This window comes from Salvia hispanica, unplaced genomic scaffold (assembly GCF_023119035.1).
Source record: "Salvia hispanica cultivar TCC Black 2014 unplaced genomic scaffold, UniMelb_Shisp_WGS_1.0 HiC_scaffold_523, whole genome shotgun sequence".
NCBI classification, from domain to species: Eukaryota; Viridiplantae; Streptophyta; class Magnoliopsida; order Lamiales; family Lamiaceae; genus Salvia; species Salvia hispanica.
The window spans coordinates 64329-74330 of NW_025952271.1; the positions used below are offsets into that span (position 1 = coordinate 64329).

Sequence of the window (10002 nt, forward strand, 5' to 3'; positions counted from 1 at the left end):
TCTTAATTGTGTCCTAAATTGACACTACCGTTTTTTATTCAAAAGTATTATTGAAACAAAAAAGGGTTTGTTTTGTAAAATGATACTCCACATTCATATTCATTCATTTAACGTAAAAAAAAAGTTCGAATATTTTTTCCCCACCGATTGCAAATGAGAATCACAACATGTCTTCTTGCGGCTTTAACTCCTTTTTGTCTTAGTTCCCCGACACTCAAGCTAAGTCAGTATGCACGCTTGTAATGAGAATAACGCAGATTGATCAAGCAAACACCAACAGATCCAAGACACACTTCAAACCGACATGCAAAAAATCACCCGTTGATCAAGCAACAAAAAACTAACCGGTCAAGGTGACTCTAGAATCTATCCACGTGCTGGCCCGGGCGCGCAAACCGAAGCCGATTTCAAAACCTTAACCCACGTAGTATTAACTAGTAAAGGGAAGTAAGGATCGAATCCCACAAGGATAAAGGTTTAAACACATGTATTGCGGACATTTTGGAATGGTTTTGCCACCAAGAGTGGGTTAAGTTCTACCTACTTGACTTAGCGATTTAAAAGGAAAATATTCCTAACAATCAACTGGATGAATTATGCGAAAACACGATTGACTCATTAACTTTTCCTAACTCGTCAAGCAAGACCGAAAAGAGAACAAACGGTAAAAATAACGCAAATTCGGATACTCGAACCGAAATCTCAAACATATCTACCCAATACCCGACCGTATGTGAATTCGGGTATCCCATTACCGTGGGGTACCGAACCCAACTAACGGGTACCCATAAACTGAAGTTATTATATTTCAAATTTATTATATTTATATAATTTATATTGACGAGAATAGAAATTAATAAATATCTCTCCGTCCCACAAAAAAGGTCACACTTTTCTTTTTGTTTCCCACAAAAGATGTCAATTTATTTTTTGGAAAAAGTTCCTTCTCACATCAATTATAAAATTATATTTTCTCACCCTTAAACACAAAATAACATCTCCTAAAATTGTGTCTTTTAAGGTGTTCTTAAAGAGGAGTGGATTTTATTGACTATTATTAAAAGTTTAAACATATAGACACTACTTCATTTTAAAATAAAAAAAATTTTGGGATAAATTGAAACTCATAAATGATTAAAATGAATTTCTTAAGATTTTAAATAACATTTAAAAAAAAGGGGAAAGATAACTATATATTGAAAATATAATGAGTAAGAACATAAATAATGCAACTGATATTTACCCATTGCCCCATACTAAATAAATTTTTTTTTTTCATAAATACATAATTAATCGGTTTAATCGGGTATTAGTCGGGATTTTAAAACGGGTTTTGGGTAACCTAAACCAAAAACCTAACTTTAACTACCCAAACCCTTTAACCTATAATTTCAGGTTTGGTACCAAAATCTGCCGGGGTTGGTCGGGGTCGGGTATACCCGAAAGAACTAAATTTGCAACCTCAATGGACAACAACTCAATGTAAACGAAAAATTCAAATGCAACGAAAGTGAGAAAACAAGAAACAACGAGATCTACGATAGCCCACTGAAACCGGGAAACAAACGAACTTTCCATAATCATGCAAACCTCGCAAGAATTGTTTACAAAACAAAAAACCCAACTAGCTAAAACTAAAAACCTATTTGGGAATCAAGTGTAAAATCCAACAAACCAAGCATAAACAAGCTCGCCATCACAAGATCTAACAAAACCCAACAATATACTTCATAGCAACAACGACTTCTAAAAAACCCCATATCTAGATTACAATATTCAAACTCGAAATAGCAAGATTCAACTAAGAAACAACTTGCGACAAAGTTTAAGCTAAGAAAACTTAGAAATGACGAAACACTTTAAAACTTTAACTAATATAAACTGAAAATGACAAAAGAACGATTGTATTTGCTCCTTAGAGTCATGGAACGACAAATAAACGGTGGAGTCTAGCTAAATCGTGGTTCTCTCCCTCCAAGCTAGGAGGAAGAGAGCATTCTTCCTTGGGAAACTTGTCTTTCTTCTTTTGGTGTGTATTTCTATTTCTCTTCTTGATTTTCTCCCCTTTTATAGGGTGGTCTAGCTCGAATCCCTAGGGTTAGAGATTTTATGATTTGGCATTAATACCTTGACGAAAAAAAAAAACACTTGTAGATTCTCTCTCCCTGCCCCACTCTTTGCGGCACTTCCTTTGGTAAATCCACTTGATCGCACGAGTTTTGGTTGTTCCATCTGCGTCCACTTGATCGTTTGCACGACTTTTGGCATTTTTGCTCCATTTGCATCCACTTGATCAGTTTGGACTAATTACTTGATCAAGCGATAACTCTGCACTAAAACTCAAATTTTCCGCATTATCTCCCCAAATGGCACATTAAACCACCATCAAAATCATACATGAAACGAGCCTATCATTCACACAATCCGAGTGTATTAGGTTTATAATTTTAATTTATATACTCTTTCGTCCTTCAAAAATGGAAACTTTTATGAATCAACACGGGTAATGCAAATTGATTAAATAATTGAGATAGAAAGAAAAGCGTTTAGTGAAAAAATTGGGTCCCACCTTATTGCGGATAAAGAAATTTTAAAATAGAAAGTTTATATTTTAGGGGATGGAACAAAATAATAAAAAATAATTTTAGAGGACGGAGGAAGTAGTATTTTGTATTTATTAAACTGTAGAAAATTTCTCTTGTATGTTTTTAATAATTTAGTAAAAATAAAATTACATTCTAAAAGTTTCACATTAGTGCGTTTTTTATATATTAGAGTATGAATTTTTAGTGAAACCGCTGTCAAAATTTATTTCTTCGTCCACGTCCACCGACTACATCTTAATTGAATTCTCTAATCTACAACATATAATAGAGTAGATTTGCTGTGACATTATATATGATGAAATAGGAAGATATTTAAATTTCATTCTCGAATAGTAACATCAGAAGCACATGGCAAGAAATATAGCACTAAAATAAAATTGACACACACTAAATAATCTCTTGTCCGCCACACACCAATTATCATACACTAATTTCACGTTCTATTTTTTCCTCCTCCTCATGTCAACTTCACCACCCCTCTCTATACTGTACTCTATATATACATCACAATTTCTTCCCTTCCACTACAATTCATCAATACCAAATAAATATTAATAAACCAAATAAATATTAATAAACCAAAGAAATACTATCCTAGTATTTTAAATGGCTTGCCCAAGCGATTGGCCGGAGCCAATAGTCCGAGTCCAATCCCTATCCGAGAAGTGCGGAGGCAAAGGCCGGATTCCGAGCGATACGTGAAGCCCGTGGAGTCGAGGCCTTGGTTGAGCGAAGAAGGTGAAGAAGCCAACATTCCGGTGATTGACCTTGGGGAGGAGGGGGAGATTGGGGGCCGTGTGGCGGAGGCTTGCCGGGAGTGGGGTTTCTTGCAGGTGGTGAACCACGGGGTGAGGCCGGAGCTCATGGACGCGGCTCAGAGGTGTGGCGCCAGTTCTTCCATCAGCCCATGGAGGTCAAGCAAGCCTACGCCAACTCCCCACCACCTATGAGGGCCTACGGAAGCCGGCTTGGCATCGAAAAGGGCGCCATTCTTGACTGGAGCGATTACTACTTCCTTCACTACCTCCCTTGCAACTTGAGGGATGTTAACAAGTGGCCTTCCTCCCCATTTCTCTAAGGTTTCTTTTTTAAAAAAAATTTTTATCTCAATAATAATGAATACCTACCTTATTGCTACTACTATATAAACCCTTGTTTTAATATAAGGGGTTAAATTTGTTACTTAATTCAACTTGTGTGTATGTTAGTATGATTCACATAAACTTTTTTTTCATAAATTCCCTTTCTATACTATATTCTAGTGGTGAGTGGGATGAGCATATTGAAGCAAAGTGGTAGCATGTTTGGAATTGGAATAGTGAAAGCTAAGTGCAATTGACTAATGGGAAATTGAATGTGTATAGGGAGGTGATGGATGAGTACTCAAGGGAGATTGTGAGGCTAGGTGGGGTTTTGCTAAAGATGCTGTCGATAAGCCTCGGATTAAATCATGATTTCCTACAAAATTCGTTTGGAGGAGAAGATGTTGGGGCTTGTTTGAGGGTCAATTACTACCCGAAATGCCCGCAGCCGGATCTGACCCTAGGCTTATCCTCGCATTCGGATCCGGGTGGGATGACGTTCTGCTGCCGGATCAGAATGTTCCTGGGCTCCAAGTTCGAAGGGGCGACCGTTGGATCACGGTCAAACCCGCCCCACACGCCTTCATTGTTAACATCGGTGATCAAATTCAGGTTAGCCACAATAAATCTCTCTACTTCCTAAATTTTTTTTTTTATGTGTGTAGTAAAATCTCTCTACTTACTAGGACTACAAATAATTATTCTTGTTCTTAAATAGAGCTCTAACATAATAATGATTATATATTATTTTCAAATCTATGTTAAATACGTTAAAAATAATATTATGATTATATACAAGAGAATTTTAAGAAATGCATGCATATAAATAGTCATGTGGACTAGCTATTGAGTACATGCACAATTTATCCAAAGTAGAGTATTCCTTGATAAAGATTATACTGTATAGTTCTGAGAATTAGAGATATGGATGAAGTAGAAGGAATCTGAGTTACTTTATAGGTAATGATGATCAATAATAAAATAACTAGTGATATTTGGTTTCTGATTAGGAATAGCGTATGTTATTACTCCTCCTCCACAAATATTATCCCATTTTTCCATTTCCGTTCATTCCACATTTGTCTCATTTCACTTTTACATTTTGATATGGACCTCATATTCCACTAACTCATTCATATTCACATTTTATTATAAAACTAATCTTTAAAAGTAGGACTCACATTCCACCAACTTTTTAACTCACTTTTCATTACATTTCTTAAAATTCGTGCTACGGTCAAAATGAGACTATCTTTGTAGGACGGAGGAGTATACATAACCACCAACCAAAATATAATATAGAATTACAATAGATATAATTATGTTACATAGGAGAGCTCATTCTTAATGAAGTGTAGAATGAATAGCTTTATGCCTTTATATGCATTTCTATTTCTATTTGTGATTTACATTATAGTCTCTAAATTTTAAGTTTTTCAAGTATGAAATGATCAAGTAATTATGTATACCTGAACATAATATTTTCTTCATGAGCATATGTTACATGATTTATAGTGAATCAACTATTTTTGTAAATCCAAAGAATCTAAGAAAACTTCATATGGGCAGAGCACATGGAAATACTAGGCAATTTTCTTAATTAATTGGGTCAGTGTGGTTATAAGTAAAAATTGTTTATTACTAGAATTTTAACGACAGGTGGTTAAAATTTTGTTTATGAAATGTCAGTATAATGGAGTTTGGCATTATCGGATTTCTCCACATTAAAATATGAATATAAAACAACATTTAATTAAACGTGCAAATATTGTATTCTAATTGTCTTTATTTGACTATTTGTTCGATTCCTACCATCGTTTTCAAACGAAAATAAATCAACTCCAAGTTGGAAGAAATTCGAAGAAAAAGTAGTGGGTCCAGTAATGTTTGGCCATAAAATAGTGTTTTTCTTTTGGTGTCCCAAAATATTAATAGTGGTGAATGTGATATACTACAATTTTGTCTAACAATGATCAAGTAGTTCACATGTGTGTTTTTCTCATAAGTTGCTGTTTTGGATGCATTCGGTCGCACCCATCCATATTTATGTATTCTTATTTTAGCTATTGAATTTTAATCAACTTTTAATTAAAGATTAAGTAATTAGGAATTGTGTTTTGCAATAGTTATATTGTAATCTTAAATTTATAAGAGGAGATAAGTACATGTTCGCCCAAAATATATAGAACTATAATATGATAAATTTGGATATAATTTTAATTTTGTAATAGGGTATCCTTATACGGTACTTAAAATATAAAGTTGGTTGGAAAGTCATCTTTCAAATCAAAGTTATCTAATTTTTTATTTATGTGATTACTACTCTTACTTTTGTCCTTGGAAGGGACATGAGATAGAGCTATTGCATAAGTACTATAGTACTTAATATAGTATATTTGAAAAATATAATTGAAAGAAAGAAATAAAATAAATGTTGATAATGATAACTCGAAGGGATGCTACTACGTTTAACTTTTAAAATTCAAGTACGTAACCAAAATTATGTTATATGAATATAACATATTTCTCTATAGTTCTAAGAAATCGCAAGATAAAAAACATCAAACAAAATTAAAATTTTCTCTCTTTTTATGCACTATAAGCTCAAACTGTGTAACTCGAAAATACTCATAAAAGAAATTGAATTAACTTTATTTTAAGTTCTGTTATTCTTATAATTAATTATCATTTTTATATTAATGAAGTATTATTTTGTTGAAAATATAATAGGTGTTGAGCAATGCTATTTACAATAGGGTTTAGCACAGAGTAATTGTGAATTCAGCGCAAGAGCGCATTTCATGGCCTATTTCTATAATCCAAAAAGCGACTTACTCATACAACCGGCAAAGGAATTGTTGGCACCGGACAGACCCACTGTACCCAGCCATGACCTTCGATGAATATGGCTCTTCATTAGGACCAAGGGCCCTAGGGGAAAATCTCAATTAGGAGAATCTTAAAATCAACATAAAGAATTGATAGACTTATGCCTCACTCTTTTGCTTTAGCTGTGTCTTAATTAGTCATTTACTTTTTGATTAATTTGGATATAATCAATATATTTGGTATCGAGTTTTATCAAATTTTTTTGTATATTGTAATGATATTATGACACAAAAGTGAATACATCATATAGAATTACAATATTATTGTACATTTGTACTCATTCATTTGCACCTGCATGTTGATTTCTGACTCAGTTGGTGTTAACACTAACGTATTTCTTGTTCATAATTTGGATTGAGCGTCAATAAGGATCCGTTTGGTACACGAGATTAGAATTGGAATTGAAATTGAATTGAAAAGAATTGAATTCGAATTGAAATTGGAATTGGATTGAATTTAAATTCAATTCAAAATTCTTTGTTTGGAAAAATAAAACCCTTTGTTTGGAATTGAATTTAAGAAATTGCGCGCAACACTACACACGTTGCACAATCATTAAATATACACACACGCACTAGAAACACATTGTGTGTAAGAATGTGTGCAGTGTGTGAATGTGTTAGTGTATGCAGTGTGCAGTGTGTGTAAATGTGTGTAAGAGTGTGTGTGAATGTGCGTAAAAATGTGTGTCAGTGTGTGTAATTTAATAAATATTTAGAATTCTGCTACGTTCAATATGGAATATCAAACACAAATATTGAATTTAGAATTGAAGGCTCTAATTTGGGCGTCAAATTGAGCTGACATCTTGAAACCAAATCGATATTGTTCACTTGAAATTTCTTTTGCTAAAATGAACCTTAACTTTCTATGTGATAGTAACTGGATTATTGTAGCTCAAAAAATTCATGGGAAAATGTCAATAATTTTGATTAAAATATATTTAATATGCATTACATAAAAAACAACATTATTTATTTAACCCTCGGGGGGCCCCAGGAAACGTTAGTCATGATGGGCAGATGGCCCATAGATCTTCCCAAATCTTTCCTCCTTTTTTTTTTTTTCTAGGGGGACAATATCGATATGCTACTTGATTTTTTTTTTTCCAGATAAATTTATATATTCCTTGTAAATATATAAATGGAGTTTTGAGAAAAAATTAGAAAATAAGTAAAAACAAATGATATTTTGCGAGCAAATAGAAAACCTTATACAAACTATAAGATTAAAAAACTTACCCCTCTTTTAATGTTAAAAAAACCCCAATTATTAGTGTTTGAATTTTAAAAAAAAAACACAATTTGAATAAATAAGAAAGCTTTTATAGGTTGAGCAAATTATCTTTATATTTTATTTTTTTTAAGGCGTTTTATTTGTTTTCCAAAATTTTGTTAAGACATAAACAATAAGAGTTTCCCCAATGGAGGTGGCGTTCGGGGAAAAATCCCCTTTCGCAATTCCCCGGCCTTTGGGGCGGGTCGGCGATAATTGGCGTTTGTTCCTTTTTCCGGAGTGGTTTTGCGGATTATGCGACGTCCCCGGGCCACAGCGTTTTAAAATTTCCATTAAATTTTTTTTTTTTTTTTTTTTTAACCCCACCTATTTTACATTCCCCCCTTAAATATTTCCTCCTTTCCTTCATCCCCCAAATCTTCATTCTCCCCTTTTTAATCTTTTTCCCCCTCTTAATTTTCATAAAAATTTGAGCTTTTGGAAGAAAAGTTCCGGGGGGAAAAGGATAAGGGTGGGAAAGAGTCGAGTTCACAAATTCCCCCAGGGGAAAGGGAACGGCGGGATGCCGTTGTTGGCGAGGGTTTCTCTCCCCCCTTCCATCGGGGTTCCCCTTTTTGGACTCCCCGGAGACTTTTGATTCAACCCCTTTGGCGAATGCCCTTTAAAAGGGCGATGTGTATGGGGCCCGCACCGGATCCCCAGCGACAAACCCTGGGCGGACCGGCGGGGGGCCCGGGGTGGGCCCCCCCGGACCGCCCAAGGGGGCCGGGGGGGCGGCCGGTTTCGGCCCTCGGTTCGTGAAGGCCGGGGGAAGGATCACATCCCGGGTCCGAGCGGGCGGACCTCAGGGGACGCGGACGCGAACCCCGGTGAGATCATTTTCGGGGAGCGGTTTCCCCGGGAAAACGGGGAGCCCAAAAGACCTGGGGGACCATGGCGGCGGGGCGCCCGTCCGGGGAGCCCCCCTTGAGGTCGGGCACTTCCCGTTTTTATTCTTTGATGACTCCGAACCCGGAACGAGCACAGGCCCGAGATGAGGCCATCGGATGTATAGTAGCCGTTCGACGAAGGGCCAAATATTTGGGCATCTGATGTGAAGGATCTCCCCAAAACGGACGGAATGCCGGCGGGGCACGGAAATGGTGCGCTCGCGCAAACGTTTTGGGGGGGGGGGCGGCCCCATGCTTTGGGGGGGATGGGGAACGCCGGAGGGGGTGGGGCGAAGGGGGCGGGGGAAGGGCGCAAGGGCCAATCGCTTTAAAAGCATCGCTTGAAAAAACCACTTATTGGCAAAGTGCCCCGCCGGATGTACGCCAACCGGCGGCGGGGCCCCCAAAAAAGCCCCCGGGGAAAACTCCAAAACCCGGTCCTGGGGGTCGATCCACGCCCCTCCCCTTTTCCCTCTTAGATTTTTTTTTTTTAAACTTTGTTTATTTGCGTTTTTTATTTGTAGTTTTTTTTCGTTGTATTTTATTTTCCAATGATTAAAACAACGATGAATTTTCATTATTAATTTTTTATTAAATACATTTTAGGGAAAAATTTAAAAAATATAAAAAATAAGATGTAAAAATGAAATTTGAGTTAGGGGAAAAAAAGGGGGAAATGGGAGAAACCAAAGTAAACTTTAAAACGGGGGTAAATTTTGGGTATTGAAAGGGGGAGTTAGGGGGAAAAAAAGGAGTTTTTTGGGGGAAACCCCTTGGGGGGCCGAACACTTTGTAATAGTTGGGCGTATAATTTTCCTATTAATACTAAAAATGTCCCTTTCTAGTATTTTTTCGGTGATTTTTTAAAAAAACGTTACTTTTATTGCAAAAATTATTCATACGACAAAAAAAATTTGTATTCTTTTTTCCATTAATAGGAAAAGAGGGTTGAAAGGCCAACAGGGGTAATTAAAAATTAGCGGGGAAAAAAACCCTTTTCCTTATCCCCATGTTGTTCCTGTGGACTTGGTCCCTAACATTTGCCCTCCAAAGGCCGCCCCGTGGGTGCACTTTGGTCAAGGGTGATAGGCCCCCCAAAAAGAGTTCTCGTTATTAAAAACTTTTTCCCGCCCCAAATCTTTGCCTTCTCAACGTTTTATAGTTCAGCCCCTCAAGGGCCACCAAATATTAGCCATCAATAATCATCATATATTTTTGATCTACATGATACAATAATACTACATTATAATTGATGAGTCT

The 10002-nt window shown here is 36.3% G+C and overlaps 1 pseudogene; it reads left to right on the top strand.

The window, feature by feature from the left end:
* Window positions 1–3107: 3107 nt before the first annotated feature.
* Window positions 3108–5531, top strand: LOC125199503 (annotated as a pseudogene).
* The last annotated feature ends 4471 nt before the right edge of the window (window positions 5532–10002 follow it).